The following is a 26228-nucleotide window of genomic DNA, read 5'->3' as shown; positions in this document are numbered from 1 at the left end:
TCAAGGTCACCAATAAACTCCACATTGCAAACTCAATCAAAGCATTCCTTCCTCCTTTCCAATCCTCTCCAGTTCTTTTAAAATGAACTGTAGCAACTGGAATAAAACCGTGCCCAGAAGGGGAAGGCCCCTGGTGGACCACCCACAGACCCCTCTCCGTCTCCCTCGGGCCTCTGCACCCTGCACCTCTCACGGCACCTGCTGTTCCTCTGGCAGCAGTGGCACCGGCAGAGGCTCCTACCAGGCGTTCCTTCCGTACCTGGCTTCCTAGTGTTAGTTGCCCCCAGAGCTCAGGCTCCCCCTCACCTCTCTAGACTCTCCCCTCGGGGATCCCATTCATCTCAGCAGCTTCATCAGCAGCCCCAAACTCTCAGAACACAGGCCAGAGTGCTATACTGACCTCCAGATTCACCCATGCCCCTCTGCCTTGTGCTGCCTCTCCCAGGGAGGGTGTCTCACAAGAATCTCAAACTTAACATTTCCAAAGTACAACTCTTGATTCCCTGCCACGTTAAAACCTACTCCTCCTCCATTCCCCATATCCAATCATATCCAGGTCTCATCACTAAAGCCAAATACATGAGAGCCACCTTTGATTCCCCTGCTCCTTCCCCAATTCAATCCACGACCAGTTCTACTGATTCCACCTCCAAAGCCACCTGCTTCCTCCACCTCCTCTGCCACAGCCTGGCCTGCCCACCAACCAGTGACCAGTCACAACCTCCCAGCTGACCTCTCATCACCACTTCAGCCCTCTGCGACATCTTCTCCACACAGTCCCTGCTGTAAACAAAAGCCCCACAAGTGAACGTGTGTCTACAGCCCTTTAATGGCTCAGTGTGAATGAAATTCAAACTCTCCACCCATCAGGGCCCCAAGACCCGGAGGTACCTTCCAGCAGGTGTGCCTTCTTCCAGTTTGCAGGGTCTGCCATGTGCTGCCCTGCAGGATCCCTCTCATACACTCTCCGCTTCGCATCCTGCTTTTAGGAGGACCGGAAGCAAGAAGAAACACAGTACTGTCGGGAAACTGAAGAATGGCCCTCGGGGCTGCCTGGAGCAGAAAGGAAGAGGCGGAGCCTGGTATGAGATGAAGCTGGAGCGGAAAGTGGGACCAGGGCTCAGCAGTTTAGAGATGTTAGACCTTCTGCCGAGAGCACAGAAAAGCCTTCCAAGTGTTACAAGCAAACGGGCGGCACGATTACTCGCCTGCTGAGGTTCTTGTAGCGATAGTGTGGAAAAGCAGAGGGGCCCAGAGTTGAGGAGCAGGGGCCCGTGGGGCCGGCAGGCCTGGCCTGAGGGAATGACAGTGGACACAGGAAGGTGACCAGACTTTAGGACTGCTTAGGAGGTTACGATATCGTGAGTTATAAAGGATATATATTCGCTCATTCAGACGACCTAATTAAAGTGCTCATGTGTGACAATGTTAGTCACTCAGTGGTATCCAACTGTTTGCGACCCCATGGATTGTAGCTCACTAGGCGCAGAGTCTTTCTAGGGAAGAATACTGGAGTGGTTGCCATGCCCTCCTCCAGGGGAGCTCCCTGACCCAGGCCCGAAGCTGGGTCTCCTGCACTGCAGGCAGATTCTTTGCCCATGTGCACGTGAAGCTCGTCTTTGTCCACAGTTTCTGGCTCATGCTCCGACTCTTGGAGTCCCTGAGTGACGAGTGCAGGGGGAGCATCTGTCGTTATGTCTGGTCCTGTCCTTAGATCCTGAAGCCAACTCAGAGGGGTAAAGGTGAGATGGTCGCCTCGTTGCTCACAAGTCCTTTATGACCACAGCTGGGGCACACCTACAAGCTGATTTTGGGGCTCCACCTCAGGATAAGGGGAACTGACCTGGCAAAGATGGTTGGAAACTTCAGCCCCACCCCCTGATTCCTGGGGAGGAGGGGTTGGAGGCTGAATCCACCACCAGCAGCTGATGATGTGACGAGCCATGCTTATGGAACGGGACCTCCATAAAAACCCAAAAGGTGAGGTCAGGAGAATTTCCAGGTGGCGGAGCAAGTGACCACGGGAGCCTCCAAACTCCATGAGGACCCTGTTCTGTGAACCTTTTCACTCGGCTACTGATTCATACTTGCTAACATCCTCTGTGATAAAGTGGTAATTTAGTGATTAAACAGGTTGCTGAGGTCTGTGTGCCACTTCAGCAAATCAACCAAACCCAAGCAGAGGGTTTTGAGACCCTGTAGTCGAAAGCCAGTGGGTCAGGCGTACAGATGATAACTGGGCTTGTGACTGGCATGTGAAATCCAGTCAGGGTGTTGTGGGTACCTCCAAGTTGTAGGCGGCTGGGCAGATACACAGCCTGGACCTGTGACTAGTGTCTGAAATGGGGCCAGTCCTGTGGGAATGAGTCCTTGACTTGTGGTGTCTGATGCTGCCTCTGGGTAGCGAGTGTCACAGGTGAGATGATCTGCAGGACACCCCGCTGCAGTCAGAGAATTCCTCAGTGATGTGACCCTACACACAACCCACATTGGAATTGGGTGTAGAACCCTTTTAGGAGTTAAAAAAATGGCACAGTTAGTGAACGAATATATATAACTTGAGATTTTTAAAAGGCTTAATATGCGAGGGCGAGCAGAGGTACCCCTCTGGCTGAAATCCATCCCTACGATGGGATCAGCTCATGCACAGTGAATGACTGGCCACAGATCTTTTCCTGTTTTTACTAGCGGAAGGGGGTGGGAGGAAGGAGGGGGATGATGGGAGAGGCAGGATAAGAGGAGACGAAGATACTAGCTCATAAATTAGGGCAGCGGATGGGAAAGGGGCCAAAAACAGGAAGAAAGGCAAGGCAAATTGTGCTGACTTCTCCAGTCTGCCTCCCAGTGACTCTTAACAGCCTTGAACTGGGTTGGAATGAACAAAAGCAATTCTCAGAGGACTTCATTTTCTGAAATTACAATTTAACATGATTTATGAAGCTTCTTGTTATAAATATGCTTGAGGATATTTGTCACATGAAAGTATTAGAATCACAGAATTTTTAGAGACAGGAAAAATCTGCAGATCACAGGCTTCTGGCTCGGGGTCCCTAAATCCTTGTCTCCACATACAGACACTCCAGAAAGACTTCACTGAGAAACTGAAAGAATGAGGCCCTTCTCTCCAGGTGGATAATTAAAACGTGTTAGGCTTCCCAAATGGCTCAGTAGGTAAAGAATCTGCCTGTGAATGCAGGAATCGAAGGAGACACGAGTTCAATCCCTGGGTCAGGAAAAATTCCCCAGAGGAGGAAATGGCAACCCGCACCAGCATTCTTGCATGGAAAATTCCATGGACAGAGAACCTAGCTGGCTACAGACCCTGGGGTCACAAAGAGCTGAACATGATTCAGCAGAGCAACCACAGGGTTTCAAAGAGAAATGAAGAATTGCTAGGCAAATACTGTCCAAAGATTTAAGGTAATTGGAAGAGTGGCTTTTTTTTTTCCCCCTGGAATGTCATAGTTTGTTTATTGGTCTTAGTGTCTCTATAAGAGACCAAGGGCTCTATAAGTACTTTTTCTTGTGATTATGCCTCTTCCCTCCCCCCTTAAAAAAAAAAAAACAACTTTTTATTGTGGAAAGTTTCACACATACGTAAGGGTAGGAAGAAGTGTTTAATAAACAGCCTTGTACCCATCACCCAGGTTCTCTGAGACTTTTTCAGCTACTTTGCCAGTGAGTTTTATGTTTAAAAAATACACAGATGATTAATGACTAATTTTATGCTGTTTATCAAGATCATTTTGGCAATCATTTTTAACCAATTTGTTTTAGGGTTTAAAAAGAAAAAAAAACAACCTCAGCTGTTCCATTTGGTTTAGGAACTAGCAAGATTTTAATTTCTAATTTCCAAAGCTACTGAATATTTGGCTAATTAATCCTAGCATCTGACAATGAAGGACCAGAAGAAAGAACATAAAGTTTCAAGTATAACATTAAAAGTTCTAGAATAGTAATCCAGCTGCATTTTAATCTCCTGTGGCACAGACTTCAGGAAGCACATGAAACAAAACCTTCAAAAAGAAACCGCTGTAGCTAGTGTCCAAGAATGCTAATGGTCCTTAAGCTTCCCCAGGGCAGTCCACTCCCACGGTGCACCAGGCTGGTCCCTGTGCTGGCAGAAGCGACGGTATACTTCCAGATTAGGTACCAGGATACCACACTTCCAGCCTGATCATCCTCCCTTTCCCTCTCAGATCACCTGCTCTCAAGAGAAAGTGAGCTCCCATGTAGTGAAGAGTCCTGTGGAGCGGCCACGTGGTAAGGACTGAGGCCTCCACCCAACAGCCATGTGAGTGCCCCACCCTGGGGCAGTGACTCTGAACAAAAGCACCCAGCCAGGCTGTTCCCAGATTCCAGAAACTGTATGATTATGAATGTCTGTTGTTTCAAGCTGCTAAGTTTGAGGCAATTTATTACACAGCAGTAGAAAATTCATTCAAAAGATAAACTTTAGAGGTAGGCAGTCACACAGGGCCAAACTACTCTATTTCCTTCAACTCATATACCAAGCAAAATTACATAGCCTGGAGTATCAGTATTTTAATTTGGATCAGATCGAACTTAATATTCTGTATGTCAACTACCTACCAGTGGGCCTAAAACATACTACATAAAAATTGCCCACAAGGCACTGACAAAAGCAACAAAGAACAACGTACTAGCAATCACCTATTTTTTTAAGTTTTTTTTTAATGTGGACCATTTTAAAGTCTTTATTGAATTTATTACAATATTGCTTCTACTTTATGTTTTGGCTTTTTGACCACGCAGCATGTGAGATCTTAGCTCCCCAACCAGGGGAGCTGCATTGCAAGGATAAGTCTTAACCACTGGACCACCAAGGAAGTCCCTAACAATTATCAATTAATAGCACCTGTTTCTGCATTTAGGTTTCAATTTTTCTAATGGCAAAAACTCAAAGATCTGTCTATAGCAGTAACAGAGAACACCCAGGAAAATGACAAGCACTTGCTTTTTTTTTTTTTTTTTCAAGGGTAACATAAACATGACATTGAGACCTGGCTGGTATTCTGTAGTTGCTATGGTAACCACAAGCACCTGCCCTCTTTGACAAGCAGCATTCACATTCTCTCCCATTCTTCCTACTCTCACCCACCCAAAAGCTCCCATGTCCTCCTGCCTTCTTTGCCCCTCTACTCTTTGGAACATCCAAGAATATGTACATATGCACCCATATTTGCATTCATAGGAACCAAAAAATGAGGAGCAAAATGAGACAGCTCATGGTCAAGTGTCCAAGACTAGATACTCAGCTGCCGTTAGTCAGATCAGGGAGTCTGTGTAAGCAGACAGCTAATGCTCAATGAATACCAGTTTCCTTCCTCCTCCTCACCTCCCAGCCAGGCTTCCCGGTTTGGTGAGAACAGCTTCATTTTCTCTGTTTCTTGCTCAGTTCTCCTTCATTCAGACTCCTCAGCAACTTGCATTCACTTTAGAAAAACATCCAAGGGGCTGTCTGTTGAGAGGTACAGGCAGCCCCCAACTTAGGAGGTAACCTACGATTTCTCAACTTTATGATAGTATAAAAGCAATATATGTTCAGTAGAAACCATACTTCAAATTTTGAATTTTGATCTTTTTCTGGGCTAGCAATATATAGTAAGATACTCTCTTGTGTATAGACAACCTATACAGACCTATCTCCCCAAAAGATATACAGATGGCCAACCAGCACATGAAAAGATGCTCAACATTGCTAATCATTAGAGAAATGCTAATCAAAGCTACAGTCATCTCACACCAGTCAGAATGGCCATCATTTAAAAGTCTACAAATAAAATGCCAGACAGGGTGTGGAGAAAAGGGAACCCTCTTACACTGTTGGTGGGAATATACATACATTGGTGCAGTCACTATGGAAAACTGTACGGAGGTTCCTTAAAAAGCTAAAAATAGAACTACCATATGATCCAGCAATCCCACTCCTGGGCATATATCCAGAGAAAACTAATTCAAAAAGATACAGGCACCCCTATGTTCACAGCAGCACTATTAACAACAGCCAAGACACGGAAACAAGCTAAATGTCCATGGGAAAATAAATGGATAAAGCAGATGTGGCACATTATACAGGGGAATACTACTCTGCCATGAAAAGAACGAAATGACGTCACCTGCAGCAACATGGACAGACCACGAAATTATCATACAAGTGAAGTCAGTCAGACAGAAAAAGATAAACACCACATGATGTCAGATACAGGCGGGATCTTAAAGAATAATACAGATGAACTTATATACAAAACAGAAATAGACCCATAGACATAGGAAACAAACTTATGGCTACCAAAAAGGAGGGTGAGGTGGGGGAAGGAGGGGGAAGGGGAGACAAATTAGGAGGCTGGGATTAACATATATACGCGACTATATATAAAGCAGATAAACAACAAGGTCCTACTGTATAGCATAAGGTACTTACATATCCAATATCTTGCAATAATTTTTAATGGAAAAAATCTGAAGATGAATATATATAGACATGTATGTATATGTGTGTGTTAGTCACTCAGTTGTATCCAACTTTTGCAATCCCATAGTCTGTAGCCTACCAGGCTCCTCTGTCCATAGAATTCTTAGGCAAGAATACTGGAGTGGGTAGCCATTCCCTTCTCCATATATGCATGTATATATGTGTATATATTTTTTATGTGTGTGTACATATATATGTATCACTGTGTTGTACACCTGAAATCAACACAACATTGTAAACCAACTATACTGCAATAAAAAAAAAAAAAAGACCCTCTCCTGTGATGATGGGCCACAGCCCCATTCAACACGGGATCATGAGGGTGAACAACTGATACAGGAACAGTCCCTACCCTCCAAACCCACAGAGCTAGTCTGCCTTCCACTCTGAATACAGACTTCAATAAGTTACATGAGATATTCAACACTACAAGACAGGCTTTGTGTTTTTTTTTTCCAAATGGAGGCTGAGGAGTGCTCTGAGCAGGTCTAAGGTGGACCAGAATAAGCGATGAGGTTCAGAAGTGTATTAAATCGTTGACTTATGATATTTGTAACCTATGATGCCATTTGGTAAACCTCCATTTACCAGGACATACCTCACCCTAAGTCAAGGACGATCTGTAATTGGAGCCAGTGAAAAGCGGGCCTCTTGCTATCACCCTGAGACATGTTACAGCTCCTGGGACTACTCAGTACTGTCCTTCTAGGTCGTTACACTGTCTCCACATTTAGCCTTCAGAAAAGAGCTCCAATTATGTTTCTAATATCCACAAATCCACTAAGTGGATAAGAATTTAGTAACTGAATGCAAAGAAGTATTATGGGATGGGGTAATGTAGCACAAAGAATTGTCTCAACTGGGTGATTTAAAAATTTCCAGCATCTCAAGCCAATCTTGGGCCAAGGCAAGAACCTTGAAGAATTAAGGCAAGAAATCAGAACTTTTATGCTTCTTCCACCTTCTATCAAGACTCACTGAAACCCGATTTACAGCTCTAGTTCTCTTTTCCTATCTTTAGATATCCAGTCCTATATCCCCCACCACACACACACACCACAAATAAGTATCTAATTAACTTTTCCCTCCACTCTTTTTCACATGAAATCTCGGGAAAGGTTCTACTTCTTTGGCATAGTTGGGAAATCTTGCTGATATCTCAGATCAGAATACCCACTGTTTCCAGGGGGAAAATAACATAAATAGAAAGGAAGGAAAGACCCAGATGGTGTCAGAAGACAGACTAGCTGTCCCAACTGAAACCACACAGAAGAGATGTGTGTCCGTGGCCTTTTTCCCACCCCAACAACCATCTACCCTCACTACCACAAACAGCACCTCAAACATTCCTTACTTTGTTTAATACTAACAAGTAGGTCAGCTATTATCACCTTTTCACAGGTGTGGACTCTACAGCACAGAGAAGGGCAAAGCCCTGCTCAAGATCACACAGCGAATGGAGTTTCAGAATCTGGACCCTCCTGTTCGTCCCAATATTAATGCTACCTTTCATGCTCAGCCCATATCTGATATTTCAATGATACTGCTCCAGGCTGAAGGACCATTGCCTTAAATTGTTTGAATTCTTACATCCGAGAATCTTACTGCCGTGCTTATAACATGAAAAGATACCCTATCCCCTCGGATCATTAGTACCCACTATCCATCCTCAAAACCTAATCCTCCCCGCCGAGCCCGCCCGCCCCAAATGAGGTTAGGAGACCAGGACAAAGTAGAAAGTTCACTGTTCTACGAGGGTTGAAACCAAGTCACAGATAACTCCAATGAGAGCAATCAGCCAAGTCTCCCTCACTGGCAATTCTAAATGAGTCCGCCAGACAGGAGAGCTTCTCTCCACAAGAATCACCTGAAAGCAAGGAGTTCATCGTTTCTACATTTACCTGAGAACCAACACGGATACGAGCCTGGGCGCAGCTGTTGCTGCCACTAGCCGTCTGAATCCACCGCGGATGACCTCCTAGACCTACCGGGGGCGAGAAGAGAAGCACGGGCAGGTTCAGGTGCGCCCAAGGAGGAGCCGCCCAACGCCGGCCTCTCTCGGGAAGGAGCCAGGGGTAGGGGGCAAACTCGAGCTCGTCTCCAACACAGGACCAAATCAAGTCCGCAAACAGACCACACGACTTCCGAAGAGCGGCCCCGGGTCGGTCCACGGCCAAGTTCCTAAGGCACTAACAAGTTTTTGCAACATTCACAGACTCGCCCAGACCACAGCGGCGACTAAGGGCCTGAGGAAGTGGACCTTCCTCGGCAGGAGGCCCGAAGGGCAGGAAGTGGAGGCAGAGGCCACTTGCGGGAAAAGGGAAGAAGTGGCACACTCGGGGGTGGGGGGAGGGGGGAAAAGCGGGGCGCCGCCCCTTTTTCCTCGGCCCCAAGCGGGTCTGGGAGGACACCCACCCCAATCCACGCCCGAGTGGGGCTGCTACAGCCAGGTCGCCCTTGGGCCACAGACCTGCGCGGAACTGGGGGTAGAGGCCACTGGCCCGGGACGCGCACCCGCTCCCCGCGCGCGCCCCACTTGGCCTGAGCGGGGCCCCCCTGAGCACGGACACCCTTACCTGGGACCCGTCCCGCGTCGCCTGGCCGTCCACACCCGCCCCTGCCCTTAAACCGGCTCCGCCCGCTTCTTCGCCTCCTCTGGGGGCCGGACCCCAGCCTTGCCCCGCCGATTTGTCATTGAGCAGCCTGCCGGCTTCCCCACCCCTGAGCGCGCGCCCGGCGTCGCCTAGGCAACCCCGCCCCTCCAGAGCGCGCGCTGCCTTTCGCTCCTGCCCGCCCCCCGGAGGCCGCGCCCCTCGCTAGCGTAGTAGCCAATCTGAAGCGGAACTTCCAAGCCTAGGGCGGGAAGAGCGGGCTCGACACCCTGGCCCCGCCCACCTCCGCTTCTTCCTGTCCGCGACGGACGCGCTGCACGTAGCCGCTGCTGCAGTGAAGGAATCCCAGCCGGTCTGGGGACGCTGGGTGTGGTGGCCAGGGTGTTCCCCGTGGGTTTAGGTCAGGGCGAGGCCAGAGCCCTGGAAAGCATAAGGGAAGGTCAGGCCTGATATAGAGAAACCAAGGTAAATCACGATCCGGCGGCGCGGGACGCGCGGACCAGGGCCTCCCGAGGCGGGACCTCCAACTGCCCCCGGGACTCGCCAAGCTGATAACACCCCAGTAACAGTAATGCGGCTGTCGGTGCCAGCAGTAACTTGGCCCAGGTCACGTACAGAGGCTGGAATCCTCACCCCAGCCGTAGCCTTGATGCAGCAAGTTCGGTGGGCCGACAGGTTTTCCACCCACAGTATGTCCCCTTAAGGTCCTCCAAAGCCGGGGAACTTGTTCTTTCGATCCAAATAGGGTTTGGGTTGATTTTCCTAACCGCCCGTTCCTAGAGCTGAGTCCCTCTTTCACTCTACTTGCCTCTGTAGAATTTATGGCCCCACTGGTCCCACACAAACCTCACGGCATGTCCATCACACACCCTATGGCAATTAATTGTTTAAATGACCGCCTCCATAATCTCTAGGGATGGAAACTATCTCTTGTTCCATTTGATATCCACAGTAGCTAGCATCAGTATAATTAATTCTTTCCTTGCTGATAATTATACATCAGGGTGCTGTGTGTATTATGAGAGGCTTTGTGCTGTGATTAAATTGCTATGTATAAGCAACAAACAGATTCAGGCACTCTACCAAGAGCTGAAGCAAAAAGCACAGAAACTTTTACTTAGTCTTTAAGTAAGGGGCTTAACAACAACAACAAAATGTCACAAGAATATCCTAGTGTTACCCTGCTGTCTTAAGGAGTCTGTTTTGTCTTTCTCATACACATTAGTCGTGTGTGTGTATGTGTGTGTGTTGCTCAGTCGTGTCTGACTCTTTGTGACCCCCATGGACTATAGTCCCCCAGGCTCCTCTGTCCATGGAATTCTCCAGGCAAGAATACTGGAGTGGGTTGCCATTTCCTTCTCCATAAAGTCTTAAATTGCCTGCTCATTATATGACAGAAATTCTGCTGGATGCTATGAGGGATAAGGTAGAAGACTTCTCAAAAAGGATAAAGATGATAATACTAAGTGAAGTAAGTCACAGACAAATGCCGTATGATATCACTTATGTATGTGGGATCTAAATTTGTGGCACAATTGAACTAATCTACTAAAGAGAAACAGACAGAACAGACTTGTGGTTGCCATAGGGATGGAGTGGGAGTGTGGGGTTAGCAGAGGCAAAGAATTATATACAGAATGGATAAACAGCAGAGGTCCTGCTGTATAGCGAGGGAACTATAGTCAATATCGTGTGATAAACCATAATGGAAAAGAATATGAAAAAAATGTATATACCTGCATGACTGAGTCAGTTTGCTGTACAGTAGAAATTAAAACAATATTGTAAATCAACTATCCTTCAATAAAATAAATTTTAAAATAAAAAATTTTTTTAAACTAACAGAAGCTGTCTAGTATTTATAATCTAGAAGGGGAATCAGACGCAAACTTTTCCTATGAAGTAATGACTAAGTGCACAGGTTTAGAATCAGGAAGCATTGATTCAGGGAAAGCTCTATCAGAGATCTAGCAGTGACTCAATTAGGAAGTTAGCCTCTGCCACCCTCATAGGAGCAGCACCTGCACCCTGCAGATGTGAGGACGTAAATGTGATTACTTGTACAGCTCTCAGTACAGTGCCAGGGACTTGATGAATGCTTAACAAACGGTAGCTTCAACCGTGATGGCCACCAAAGGCCGAGATGTACACTCAAGGCTATTATAGGAGCCTTTAGGAAGCGCTGTCTCACAGAGGACACAGCCCAGGAACACGTTGAACTCTGAGAGGTAACAGGATGAACTCTGAGAGGTAACCTGCCTTGGAAGCTCTGAGACTTCTCCTGTCAGGTCTCAGGGGATTCCTTTGTCTGCTGAGCTTCTCCTGAGGGAACCCTGACTCCCCACATGCCAGGGACCTGAACAGCAGGGATATAAGATCCCCAGCAGGACCCTAAAGGTCATTCGCAGCTGCAGAAAGAACATTCTAGATGCTCTCCTGTGGGGCCCTAAATGGGAAACCTTAAAAAAGATGGGTTAGCTTTGCCTTCGGAAACAAAGAAGAGATAGGGGCATGGTCTATGTTAAGGTTTTGATTGGCTCTCGATATCCATGCATGTGGACAGCACCATGATCACCATAGACTCATTATAATGAAGGCACATGACGATTTGACCTTTACCGAGATTGGTGCAACTATGGCATATTACGATTTGACCTTTAACGTGATTGGTGTAACTATGGCACATGACGATTTGACCTTTAACGTGACTGGTGCAACTATAGAAAATCCCTCGCAAAACCCCCCTGCTTGCCTATTTAAACCAAGAGTTTGTGGCAATAAAGCGGAACTGCTTAGACAGAACTCCTGTCGCCAGCAGGCTTACCTCTCCTCGGCACCTCTCACCTTTGCTGAGGGAAGTTCCACTGCCTCTCTCTTTCTGCAGAGCGCCCCCCCCCCCCCCGCACTCTCCCAGCCCCCAACACCCTCCCGCCCAAAAGCATCAGTTGAGTGTTGTGTGAGTCTTAAGCACCGTCTGACGTATCCTTCCACTTCTTCTTCCCACTTCTTCCCGGGTGCTGAGGAGGCTTGACCTTCCAACTCCCTGTGCTTGAGTAAGGCTACATTCCGAGTTCTCCCCAGGGATTTGGAAGCGGAAGTGACACTATGTGCCAAGTTCTCCACGGTGATTTGGAAGTAAAAGTGACACACAGATCATTTTGGGGTGGAGAATTTCTCCGTGAGAGACCCATCTCTATGGCCATTGGGAATGTCTGGGAGTGTGGCTGCTCCATCAGCCCAGGCCCCTGCAATGAGAGCAGCCCCTGCCCCACTCCTGACCCCCCACCCCAACCTGCGATCAACATTTAGCGTGGATGAGAAATAAACCTTTGTGGCTTGAAGGCACTGAGAGCTGGTGGGTGTTTGTTGGCTGCAAAGCTTAGCCTCCTCTGACTGATGCCAGGCCTTGATGTGTGCCAAGCTGGGGGTGTACTGGTGAACGACTCAGATGAGAGAACCAGTGAACAGACAAGCGACTGAAGAATCCCAGATAATTCTTATTTAAATTAGATAACTAAATAATTAAACTTAACTAAATAATAAACTAAATTAGATAACAAAAACCTCTTGATGAAAGTGGAGGGTGAAAAAGTTGGCTTAAAGCTCAACATTCAGAAAACGAAGATCATAGCATCTGGTCCCATCACTTCATGGGAAATAGATGGGGAAACAGTGGAAACAGTGTCAGACTTTATTTTTTGGGGCTCCAAAATCACTGCAGATGGTGACTGCAGCCATGAAATTAAGACACTTACTCCTTGGAAGAAAAGTTATGACCAACCTGCTGCTGCTGCTAAGTCGCTTCAGTTGTGTCCGACTCTGTGTGACCCCACAGACGGCAGCCCACCAGGCTCCCCCGTCCCTGGGATTCTCCAGGCAAGAACACTGGAGTGGGTTGCCATTTCCTTCGCCAATGCATGAAAGTGAGAAGTGAAAGTGAAGTTGCTCAGTCGTGTCCGACTCTTGGCGACCCCATGGAGTGCAGCCTACCAGGCTCCTCTGTCCATGGGATTTTCCAGGCAAGAGTACTGGAGAGGGGTGCCATTGCCTTCTCCGATGACCAACCTAGATAGCATAGTCAAAAGCAGAGACATTACTTTGCCGACTAAGGTCCGTCTAGTCAAGGCTATGGTTTTTCCTGTGGTCGTGTACGCATGTGAGAGTTGGACTGTGAAGAAGGCTGAGTGCCGAAGAATTGATGCTTTTGAACTGTGGTGTTGGAGAAGACTCTTGAGAGTCCCTTGGACTGCAAGGAGATCCAATCAGTCCATTCTGAAGGAGATCAGCCCTGGGATTTCTTTGGAAGGAATGATGCTAAAGCTGAAACTCCAGTACTTTGGCCACCTCACGCGAAGAGTTGACTCATTGGAAAAGACTCTGATGCTGGGAGGGATTGGGGGCAGGAGGAGAAGGGGACGACAGAGGATGAGATGGCTGGATGGCATCGCTGACTGGATGGACGTGAGTCTGAGTGAACTCCGGGAGTTGGTGATGGACAGGGAGGCCTGATGTGCTGCGATTCATGGGGTCGCAAAGAGTCGGACACGACTGAGCGACTGAACTGAACTGAGAGTGAGTGGTCAAGAAAAGTTCCTCTCAGGAGGTGACATTTTATCTAGGACCTGAAGGATGCAAAGGAATCAATCCCAGCAAAGGTTGGGAGTGAGGCGAAGGAGAAACTGTTTTGATAGGAATAATAAGCTACACAAACTCCTAAGGCAGAAAAAAGTGTGGTCCTTTTGACAACAGACGTGGGGGTGGGGGCAGAGCAGAGAGAAAGCTGTGGGCCAGGAGGGAAGTGAGACCACATGAGAGGGCAGAGGGAGGTAGGGGCGTCCAGGTCATACGGAGACTGAATTTATTCCAACTGTGACATGAAGCCACTGAGGAGTTTCAAGCCCAGAGGGTGACATGCTTTGATTTAGATTTTGGAAAGACCACTCACTACTGTGTAGAGGATGGGCTATAAGGAGCGGATGTGGGCATGGGGGTTAGAAGGCTGTTACAGGGGTCCAAACAAAGTGAGGTCCACAGGGCCAGAGGTGGGAAGAGAAATCTGCCCTCAGCAGATGTGGGGAGACTGAAGGAGGAGGGGAGCAAAAGCACTGAAGACTGAAAGGAAGATCCTCCTGCCAACTCGCAGAAAAAGCAGAGGCAAGGCTGGAAGCTGGGACCCCAGAGATGTCTTAACCGCAGGGAGATGGGTGCTCAAGAGCCAGGCAGAAGGAGGGAGGCTGTGGATTCAGAAGCTGGCCAATTTCCTAGAACATCAGCCAGCAGAAGAGACTTACTCCCATGAGCTGCCGTGCTACATAAATAGATGGTATTATTAGAAAGAGTCTGACAGCATCCCGGTGGGCCCTTGATACTTGGTGACCACTTCCACTAGAAAAAAGAGGGGAGCCACTGATCTGCAGACAGTGAAGAGCCATTCTCTCCTACTGAAGGTTATGGGAAGAATCTATTGTAAAAGCAAAACCAAACAGGGGTTGATCTCCAGCATTCGCACCCTCTTTCCTCTCTGTTTCCTCAGCTGTCAATGCCCTGCGCTTCCTGCTACCTCATCCTCTTCTCAGGAACAGGTCTCACAGGCTCATTTGCATGCAGGAATAAATGACCAAAGACAGCTCCGTGGGTACCCACTCCTTCCAGGGGGTTTGCATCGTCTAAAACCAAAAGCTGAAGTCTTAGGCCGGGGGAAGTTTTTAGGGGAGGACCAGAGATCTTTAGTTTACACAACCAGGATGGAGTGACTTATCCCTCCCTGCGAAAAGATTTAAGCTCCTGGGTTCTCATTCAAGGTGCCAGTAACGCATTCTTGGGATCCTTTTCCAAAGCCTGGGGAGTAGTCCCAAGCTTTCTTGCCCTGTAGCCTTCTGCTGGCAGCTACCAACAAAAGTCCTTGGCGCTTGCTTGTTCCCAAATGTATTCAAAATCTTGACTTTGGCGTTCAATTTAGTTCCTGTCATTGAAAAAGACTTCTCAGGTGTGATCTCTACCACTTTTGCCAAGTATTTTATCTAGAACTTCTCTTTCCCCATTACCACTCTCCTATGTGGTCTCTACAGCTCAAGCCCAGTTGCAGGAACTAACCAGGTGTCTCAGGAATCACTGCAGGGAATTAGCTAGGGGAGATGTTTTCATCTTCCAAGAAAAATTAATCCACATGGGAAACACGTTAGAAAAAACTGATTCCTTGCTATTTTGAATAGTTGAATCAGCTGCACTTTTCTTTCTGCCATCACAGCTTACCACGAGCTAGCTCCCCAGAAATGAGGACAAGTTTGTCTTGTCATTAAGTAATATCTTCATCATTATGACAAAACCCCACCACATGCCAGCTCACACTCTCTGCTCCCAACTCTGTGGACACGTGCTCTGTGCTTCTGAAACTCTGCACAGAAAACCACTGCCAAGATCCAGTACTGACCTCCATGTATCCAGAGAAAAACCCCTGGAGAGTGAGTGCTGCTAAGGCCTACAAGGGTGAGAGAAAATGAGATCCAAGTGCCTGCATCCTGTGCTGAGCTCGATCCGCCATGGTCTCCCAGGAAGCCAGCTCCCTCTCACAGGGTGAACATGCCCTGCCTCTCTCCCAGCCCAGACATTCTCCTGATCTGCATGAGACCCATGGAGCTAGCCAGCTCTGGGCAGCTAGGCATGCAGACAAGGACACGAGGACACCAAAACCTGAGTTAGGAAAAGGGATGAGGAAATAAGTGATGTCAGCTGTGTAGGGGAGCAAACTTTGCCAACACAGAATGTGTCTCTTTGGCTTGAAGATTATTTTGAGCTAAAAACAATCAAGGCCGAAAAGACTCAGACCCTCCCCCTAACTGCTTAAAAGAACTTAGACAGGGCTTCCCTGGCGGGTCAGTGGTTAAGAATCTGCCTTGCAATGCAGGGGACAGTGGTTCGATCCCTGGTCCAGGAAGACCCCACATGCTACTGGGTAACTAAGCCCGTGCACAATTACCGAGCCTGTGCTCTAGAGCTCGTGAACCGCAACTACTGAGCCCACGCGCTGCAACTGCTGAACCCCACGTGTCCTAGAGCCCGTGCAACAAGGGAAACCACCACAATGAGAAGCCTGTGCACCACAACCAGAGAATAGCCTCCATGCACCACAACTAAAGAAAGCCCACCTGCAGCAGTGAAGACGCAGCATGGCCAAAAATTTAAAAATAATTAAAAGAACTTAGATGGAGGACCTGTTGCAGGATGACCCATCGCTATAGAAAAACATAATAGAACAGAGGACCTCTGCATCCCTACGTCACTGCACAGCCCAGCAGACATTTGTTTACCAAACATTTACTCGTTTCATCTTCCTATAAACTACCTTCCTCCTCTCTGAAGTCCCCACCCTACCCCTTCTCCTCTAGAACAGCTAACCCTCAACTACCTAACTTGTTCTGGGGCTCCACATGCTTAGAGAAGCCCTGTATGTACATAATTAAATTTCATTTCTCTTGCTAAGCTCTCCCATGTCTAGTTAACTCTTAGACCAACCAGAACCTAGAAGGGCCAAGGAAAGCCCTTCCTCCCCAGCAGCTCAATGCTTTCAGGGGCCTGTGCTACGGAGCCTGTCCTTTGCTCTCTCATGCCCTTTGCTGTGGCCTATGGGGCTGCTATTCCTCACTTTACAGATGAGGACCTTGGGCCTCAGGGGCCCACAGGACCAAAGGGAAGAGCCAGGCTTGGTGCTTGGCCTCGACTGGCTCTGTTCTTGCCCTAGCGCAATCACAGCGATCCTGGTGGGGCCCCCTCCTCCCTACTCCCGCCCCCCAACTGCTGCCCCAGCAGTGTGGTCCAGGGAACCCCAGGCCTTTTCATCACCACCTGCCTGCTCCTGGGAGAGGGGCGGAGCTGCATTTCTCCTCCAGCAGCTGGGGAGGAGCCCCACAGTCAACCTGCTCTTCCAGCCACTGTCACTCTGCCCCCCCACCCATAAATGCCAATCCCCCACCCCCACCCCCCGCCATGATTTTTTCACGGAACAAGACTTTTTAATGTGCTTTTCTTTTTTATGGATAGCCCCATCTCTTCCCTGCAGCTGTTCCAGAAAGCAGGACAAGGCTACCAGGTCAGAGGCCTGAGGGATGTGGGGTGACTGGCAGGGGATAAGGGACCCCTGAGCCAGGAGACTCTTGCTTTCGAAAGAAAGCTAACTATTATCAGCAGAATCACCCCCAGCCCCGAGTCTCTCCTCCAGAAGCAAGACCATCAAAATATTACAATGTCTGCTGCAGGGAACCTGGTTTGAGCCCTGGTCTCAGCGTGGCCAAAAAAAGAACATCTCTGGGCTGGGGCTTGGGGAACAAGTCCCTTTTCTAGCATCCATTTTTCTGGGGAGTTTTAATTCTTTACAATGGCCAAGAAGAAACTGGATAGACAGGAACAAAATGAAAGCGGCAATGAGGTGAGTATGGCCCCAGGGCTGTAAAGCTGCAGGCTCCCAGGGAGGCTGGGCCCCCATTGGGACGGCGAGAAGGAGATGGCAAGAGTCACACTCCCAGGACCTCCTTCCAAAACCCACGCAGGAGGCAAATCCAGCCACAATGGGTGACACTCGGGCCAGAATCCGTAGGAAGCAATCTAGGGGGCTGTGCAGACCCCCTGCACACAGGAAGGGCCAAGCGTCCTGCGGCCAGATTCCTGCCCTCTGCCCCTTGGGCCTCTGCCCTCACCTTAGACAGGCAGGAGATGAAGCCCAGAGCTCAGGAAGCCACAGGGGTGGTTTTGGGGCCATGGGGAGCCTCTCAACTGAGACCGGGGCCTGCCCTGCCCCTCAGCCCTTCAGGCGAGCACATTACCAGGTCTGGGGCTGAGTGGTTCACAACGCCCTTTGGCCTCTTCCATGCAGCACACCCCAAGAGGGAGGTGAGATTTCCTATTCACAGGTAGGTCAGTGAGGTTGAGAGTTCAAACCAGCTGTGCCTGACAAGTCCACACACTCTTTACCCCAGTCCCGCGGCAGCAAGGCTCTGCGACCTTGGCCAAGTCACCTCCCCTCTCTGGGTCTGTTTCCTCTGTCTGGTGACAGTGTCAAGTCTGCCGAGCACCTGCTATGGGCCAGAGCTCTGCCAGACACCAGCTGCAGGGAGCACTGTCTCTCACGTCCTCTGCTCTCACCCCTCCCACGGGGCTGCCCACACAAGGTGGACACCACTCCTTTGGCAGAGCCAGCTCAGCTCCCTGCTGCTGAGGCCTCCCAAGACTCCTGGCCCCACAGTGTTCTGCTCCCATCTCATCACAGCCTGACGTCTTCTCTAGAAGCTTTGTTAGAGGAGTGGCTGCCATCTAAACGCAAGGCTAGACAATCTCTCCCCAGATGACCTGGTGCTGAAACGTGGGAGATCTGGTCCTTTGGTTCACTGGAGGTCTGATGGCTGTTGTCAGCCACTCACATTTAAATATTAATTCCTTTAGTCCATCCTACAGCTGAGATGTTAAACATCAAAGTGCCTGCTACAATGAAATGCTCGTTAACTAATGGATGGATGGATAGGCAGATCGATGGGTGTGTGGGTGGGTGGATGGATGGGAAGATGGGTGGATGGATAGATGGATGGATGATGAATAGATGGATGGATGGGTGGATGAATGGGTGGATGGGTAGATGGGCGGGTAGATGAGTAGATGGATGGATGGATGAATGAATGAATGGATGGATGGATGGAAGGATGGATAGGTAGATGGAGGGATGGATGGAAAGACAGGTGAATGAATGGGTGGATGGGTAGATAGATGGATGGATAGATGGATGGATGGATGGATGTGAGGATGGATGGGTGGATGGAGGGATGGATAGATGAGTGGGTGGACAGATGGATGGGTGAGTGGACGGATGGGAGGATGGATGAACGAATGGGTGGCTGAGTGGATGGATAGCTGGGTAGATGTGTGGGAGGATGGACAGATGAGTGGATGGATGGGTAGATGGATGGATGAACAGACAATTGATTGGGTGGACAGGTGGGCAGATGGCTGGGTGTGTGGGTGGGTGGATGGATGGGAGGATGGGTGGATGAATGGGTGGATGGATGGATGAGTGAGTGGAGGGATGGATGGGAAGATAGCTGGATGAATGGGTGGATGGGTAGATGGATGGATAGATGTGTGGGTAGATGAGTAGATGGATGGATGGATGGATGGGAGGATGGTTGGGTGGATGAAGGGATGGGTAGATGAGTGGACAGATGGGAGGATGGATGAATGAATGGTGGCTGTGTGGCTGGATAGGTGGATAGACGGGTGGGAGGATGGACAGATGACTGGGTGGATGGGTAGATGGATGGATGAACAGACAGTTGATTGGGTGGATGGACAGGTGGGCAGATGGCTGGGTGTGTGGATGAGGGAATGGAGGAATTGGAGGAATATGATTAGGAGGCTTCACGATGAGAAAGTGCCATTCACCGAACTGGAGACACCCTGATGAGACAGCTGTGAGGTGGTGGACACAAGAGAAGGGCAGCCAGAGGGTTGTCTGGAGGTGTTGAGAATACAGGCAGGAGACAGAGAAGACACCTGACAGAGAAGGCACAGGCAGCGACCAGCGTGCCAGATCGGGAACAGACTCCCAACGTTGCGACAGTGGCAGTCTTCCACTGCAGGCCCTGCGTGGCACACAGAGAAGCATGGCCCATGGCCCACCTTACTCATACCTAGTGATCAGGGCCCCTGCTTTCGGCCTTGTCAACTCACATGGGGTGGTGCCTTGACCCAAGGCCACCACACATGTCTCAGCAGAGCTGTGACAGGCTGGGCCCAGGCTTTGATGACAAATGCCAGCAGGTCCCTGATCTGGAACACCCAGACCATCCGTTCACTTGCCCCTCCCTCAGAGGACAAAGTCCCAAGACTACTAAGGCTGCAACATCAACTAGAGATGCGATACTGGGGGCATATCTATACTACAAATTATTCATTGGTGAAATTCAAAATCAGCCAGGCATCTTGTATTTTTACTTGCAAAATGTGACAATGCTACCCAAGCCCAGGGGTCTCTGAGTGGGCAGATCTCCATGGTCCACACCTCAGTCTTCCTGTCTGCAGGAGTCAGCTAACACAAGCAACACAAGACATGGGGTGGAGGGGAGAGTTAAACAACACAATGCAGAGAGCTCGCTGCCAATCTGGCCTGTAGGAGGCCTTGGTTCACATCCGTTTCCTATATTTTGTTTTGAATTAATTTATTATTTTTTAACTGTGGTAAAATACGCACTATAGGGGACTTCCCTAGTGGCCCAGTGGTTAAGTCTCTGCCTTCCCATGCAGAAGGTATGGGTTTGCTCTCTGGTTGGGGAACTAAGATCTCACATGGCACAGAGCAAAAAAAAAACACAAAAACAAAAACATAAAAATAACAAAATACACACTATAAAATTCACCATCTCAACCATTTTTAAATGCACAGTTCAGTGGCACTAAGCACGTTTACATTCTTGTACAGCTATCACCACCATCCATCTCCAGAACTCTTCCCATGAAACAGTAACTCCCAGGACCCTCCTCCCCACCAGCCCCTGGCTCCCACCCCTCTTAGGGCTTGGCTCCAGGGGGAGCTATGCCTCTATGGCTCTGACTCCTATAAGGGGTCTTGTGTAAATGGAATCATCCAGTGTCAGTCTTTTGTAACTGGCTTGTTTCACTTCCCTTAACATCCTCAAGGTTCATCCATGTAGTAGCATGTGTCAGAATTTCCCTTCTGAGTAGTATTCTACTACATACATATAATAATCATATACATATATATGTACATAGTTATTTTATTCATCTGACAGTGGACACTTGGGCGTGCTTCCGCCTTTTGGTTATTATGGATGCTGCTGCTGTGGACACAGCGTTCAAATATCTCTTTGAGACCCTGCTTTCAAATCTTTAGGTTTCACACCCAGAAGTGGAATTGCAATCATACAGTACTTTTTAACTTCTTGAGGGACCCCATGCTCTTTTCCACAGTGGCTACACCATTTCACATTCCTGCACACAGTGTGGGAGGGTTCCACTCTCTCCACAGCCTCGCCCACACTTACTTTCTGCTTTTTCAGAGCAGTTGTCCTAGGGGCTTGAGGGAAGCCAGTTCCCCCTATTTCTGGACCTGTTCCCAGCAGGAAGGTGTGGCTGTTAGTCCTGTGAATTTGTCCTGAGCTTCCTCCCCTGGTCCTCTGGGTCCCTGGGGGGCAAACAGGCTTTTTCTCTCCCTGGGAGGATAATTGACTTTGCTCCTAGTTCCCCAGTGGGGGCTTCTCGCTCCCCTTGGAGCTAAGACCTCACTGTCCCACCCAAAAGCAGTCAGAGTAGCAGCTGGAAGTCCCACCACAAGGATGCCATTGCCCCAAGTCTACAGCACTCACACTCTATGCCTGGAAGCTACCCCCTCACTAACCCAGCAGCACACAGGGCAGAAGGCACGACCATGGCTGGCATGTGGTCAAGGTAAACACTAACAGAGGCAAGGCTGGAATGATCCAGAACAAGACTGGGAAGGGGGCCTGTGTGTATCCTGCTGCTCTTTACATTAAGGGGGATGCTTCAGCAGGACTTTGGAGCCACGGAGACCTGGGTTCAAATCCCAGCCCTATCAATACCTGCTGTGTGACGCCACACAAGCCCCTTCATCTCTCTGCGCTTCTCCCTGTGAAAAGGCCAACACCTAAATCCCAGGGACACCATGCAGCCTGGTACTCGCTGCACCCACCCGCCTGCCTCTGTTTCACACAGAAACTGCCCTCTGCCCACTCTTACCCCCAGCTGCCGAAATCCCCCTCCACGTTCAGACCATCAGAAGGAGCAAAGCGCTAGATCGAAAGGACAACACCCTCCTTCTCTGACTCGGGCTGGCCGGTTCTGAAGGGAAAAAACAAGCCCTCTGCAGCCCCACCTCCACTTCATCCTTTCTTTGTGTTCAGGCTTCTAAGGAAACAAAGGGTCCCACAGTGGTTTCCTTCCAGGGTCCCCCCTCCCTCCCAAAATTCCCCAAAGGCTGCCAAACTCGGTGAGAAGAAAAGTGAACCATTTCCTGGAGGAGGACAGCACATTTCAGACACGGAACAGAGACACGGCTGCTCCTGTGTCTCCCCCTCACCCCCTCCACCTTTAGACACTCGTCACCTGGGCCACACACCCATTAGCACGTGGCCTCCTGGAATGTGCTGAGCTGCCCAAAGATAACCTGGTGGGAGTGGAGACGGTCACCTCCTCCAGGCTTGTTGCTCCTGCCCCCACCAAATCCTGGACCCCAAACATATGAGGGGCAGGGGTAGAGACATGATCGGGCACTCACTGAACACCCGGAGACTCCAGCATCCAATAAGCAGTCATTTCATGATGCTATGCCGACCACATGCCAGTGGCTGGGCATTGTGCCGGGAATTCAGGCCCCTGGGGTCGGGGGGAGCCCAGGGATAGGGACCCAGGGAAGGCGCCGCCTGCTCTGCCCCCTTCCCTTTTCCCACATGACTGGCGCTCAAAGCTCTGCCCACTGGAAGCTGAGAGAGCAGGGAAAGCAGGCAGAAAAGCGAAGTCCAGAAAGCAGCCGGCACCCAGTAGACAGACAGACAGGGTGTTGGGTAGGACTGGAGTTTAACCCAAGCAAATGGGCAGGCACAGGGGAAGGGAAGCTGGGGTCCCTCCATCTTCCTTCCCCGGTCGGAGTACAAAACATCTCCGGAGAGGGCTCCAAATGCTCCCCTTTTCATCCCAGGATGGGTGACGGGGGCAAGGAGGCCTGGACCAGAGTGTCTCCCAAAGCCTCCCCTGTCTCTTCCCCTTTCCCTTCCCCCCGCCCCTCCGCAATCAAGGCCTGGCCTTGTCCCCTCAACAGCTTCCATGACCTCGTCTTCCAGGAAAGTCCCAGCTCCCAGCCTCCTCCTGCCTGCTCCCTGACGGCAGCCAGCACCTGGAGGGGCACCTCTGTCATTCACGCCCCTCAGTCTCCCCCCCCCCCCCCGCCCCGGAGCTCCGCACTGTCTACTCCTCAGTCCCTGGGGAGGTGAGGTGCCCCCTCCTCCAGGGTCTTCCACCTGAGTGGCCTCACGCCTGGTGTAGAGCAGGAAAGACTGATGGCTTTATTTAGCACCTATTGTATGCTGGCGCTTCCACGAAGGTCACCGCAACCAATCTTCATACTTGATCTCCGACATGGTACTGTCCCATTTTACAGAGCAGGAAACTAAGGCCTCGAATGAGGAGAGGGTTTCAGAGAACTTCAGGGCGAAGTGGAAACGCAGCAGAATGAAGCAGGCGGCCAGGTGGGCCCCATGGCAGGTGGAGCTTTGCAGAACCAGGCTAGAAAAAGCAAAGAGGACCCTGCCAAACACAAGGGTGGGAGAGGAGAAGGAGGGCACTGGAGGCCGGGGTGCTGAGAGAAACAAAGGCTGGGGGTGGGGAAGCCCAGGAAGGGGCGGGCAAGGCTGAACAGGGCTGTCTCGGAGGAACTGGAATGGCTTTAACAAGCCCAGCAGGGCAAGGATGGTGTGCTGCGGACACGGGGCAATGTTGGGGCAGTGGGAGGTGGTGTTTCAGAGTTGGGGAGCCCTTGCTGACAACCCCACGTGGAAAGCCCTGCCCAGGGGGCTGCGGGGCCAGCAGAAGAAACCCAAACATCCCAGCCTCCAAAGATGGCTCTGGAAGGCAAAGCCACTATCACCACCTTTCCACAGCCCATCTTTGCCCTCCCCAGGAGTCCTCCCATGCTCAGTAACCTCTGACTCAGCTTCTCTCATCTTTAGCTCTGGTCTCTGTGACTGTGGTCAGAACTCCTATGAGGGGTGTGGGGGGGGGGGGCGGTGGAGGGTGTACCTATCTGTACACAGGCATGAGCCAGGGTGGGCCCGGTGGACTCTCTCTCTGAGGCCCCCCCACCATCTGTACCTGGCTCTGGCTTCAACAAGCTCAGCCCCCTGACTGGCTGCAGCAGAAGCCCCTGCACCCCCACCTCTCTGCCAGGGAGTACATGCCCCCACCGCACGTGGAGAGTGACCGTCAGCCCAGTGACCGAGGAAGGACACCTGTCTGGAAACGGTTGCCAAACCCACCCAAAGGAAATGACCACAGACAGAGGAGGCCTGTTACAATTTGGGGGGCGTCCCAAGTCACACTCCCTGCACTTGTCCCAGAGCCATCAGAGGGCAGCCCCAGACACTGAGTCTGCACGGAGGCCGGGCAGCCAGCACACCACTGCCTCTGCCCGCAAGGCTCCCCGGGCACCTGGCTCTAACCTTGGCTGATACCTCAGCCCTCACCTTGACCACGCGATACAGCAGCCCTGGAACTGCCCGTTCCTCGGAGCACAAGAAATGTAGAACCTACAGAGGCGGCACAGCTGCCTGGAGAGCTCCTCGCCCGGATTCGGCCCTGCTGCTCTGGGTGGGGGGAAGGCATCTCGGGGGTGGGGAGCCCAGCCTGCCTGGCAGCAGCCAATCCCAAACAATAGCCACAGCGTGCACCCTGCACCTTCCGTCTCACAAGAGCGGGAAAGTCTGGCCATATCGCTGGAAGACAACTTCCCCTCGAGCCCCACATCAGTTGGGCTTTGCATTCCACAACCCAACTGCTGAGTCAGCACTCCTAAGTGTCCTATAAGGGCTTAGATGGGGAGGCCGTGACCCCAAAACTGAAACTGTCAGACACCTGTGCTCACCTGTGCAATGCGCCTGGGCTGGCACAGGACATATAGTGTCTGCTATGATTTATCTTAAGAGAGGAGTCCAGCTGTGTCCAAATGAGGGATCAGTGCAAACTAAAAGCTTGAGAATCCTACTCAGCCATAGAAAAGGATAAAAATAATGCCACTTGCAGAAGCATGTATGGACAGAGATTGTCCTATTGAGTAAAGCAAGTCAGAGAAAGACAGATATCACATGATATTGCTTGTATGTAAAATGTAAAATATAACAAAATGAACTTATCTATAAGACATACACAGAATCACAGACATAGAGAACAGACTCCTGGTTGCCCAGGGAGAGGAGGTGGGGAGGGATGGACTGGGCCTTCGGGGAGAGCATATGCAAACTATTATGCACAGAATGGACAAACAACAAGGTCCCACCATACAGCTGTATGCTGTGTAGCTCCTACAGGGAACTCTACTCGGTGTCCTGTGATAAGCCATAACGGAAAAGAATATGGGAAAGAAAGTACATACGTGCATAACTGAGTCACTTTGCCATACAGCAGAAATTAGCACGACATTGTAAATCAACTATACTTCAATAAAATGATAATAAAAGAAAGCTTGAACCCAGCCCAAGGCGTGGGGACATTGGTACCACGGGCCTCCACCCTCTCCTCTGCCACCTAGAGACAGGCCCTGGCTCTGAGGAGCAGCAATTTCCTGTGTGAGCCCTGCCACCTCCCTCATGGGCCAACTGCTACAGCAAGCCCCCTGTCATACATGGTCATCGGGTTCTTATCACAGACCCCAAAATAAGATCCCCTGGAGGAGGAAATGGTGACCCACTCCAGTAGTCCTGCCTGGCAAATTCCACGGACGGAGGAGCCTGGCGGGCTACAGCCCCGGGGCAGCAATGAGGTGAACACAACTGAGCACACACACACAAACAGCAACTGTCCCACCAAAGCGGCAGTGAGATCCTACTCCCTCCTCCAAAGCTGCAAACAAGAGACAAGGACTCGGCTGGCGAGGAAACACTGCAGCCGGCAGCGGCCTGCCTGGGCTCTACTGAAAGGACTCTCCGCGTGAAGATAAAAGGAAGCAAGACTGCTTTCTACACAGGAGGGTGGCTAACCGCTCAGGACGGCTTCTCCACACGTCAGGACTGTTCCAGGGCTTCCCAAGCCTGCCTTCAGCCAGTCCCACGGCTGCCCTCCTGAGTCCCTGCATCACCTCATCCTACAGTAAAGAGAAAAGAGCTGTGTGCCCAGTAAGCAGTAAAGGTGGGGTCTGGACCACGGCTGCCCCAGAGAAAACTCAGACTTGAGCTCACAGCGCTACCACCAACTAGACAGAGAAGCTGCCCCAGGGTACAAGGCCAGGAAGCAGTTTGGCCAGGAGACGAGGGTAGGATAAGTCGATGGGCCACAAGACAGTGGACCAAGGAGCTAGAAGAAGCAGGGCCCCAGACCATGCCCCTCACTGGCTCTGCTGA

At 50.3% G+C, this 26228-nt stretch overlaps 1 protein-coding gene across 46 annotated transcripts in view; it reads right to left on the bottom strand.

The window, feature by feature from the left end:
• The window catches only part of RALB (RAS like proto-oncogene B), a 112498-nt gene that overhangs the window by 53642 nt on the left and 32628 nt on the right, over nt 1-26228 (bottom strand). For 6 of the 46 annotated variants that reach the window (XR_011254616.1, XM_069577856.1, XM_069577832.1 and 3 more), the window contains exons 1-2: nt 9073-9251; nt 8398-8480 (exon numbers count right to left, since the gene is read on the bottom strand). The exons of 17 other annotated variants lie outside the window; for them this stretch is intronic. The gene's annotated coding sequence lies outside the window, so the exon portion shown is untranslated. 23 more of the 46 variants (XM_069577864.1, XM_069577836.1, XM_069577830.1 and 20 more) reach the window with 11 other exon arrangements.

This window comes from Ovis canadensis, chromosome 2 (genome assembly GCF_042477335.2).
Source record: "Ovis canadensis isolate MfBH-ARS-UI-01 breed Bighorn chromosome 2, ARS-UI_OviCan_v2, whole genome shotgun sequence".
NCBI lineage: Eukaryota > Metazoa > Chordata > Mammalia > Artiodactyla > Bovidae > Ovis > Ovis canadensis.
The sequence above is the reverse complement of the archived record's forward strand: the minus strand, read 5'-3'. Positions and strand labels throughout refer to the sequence as shown.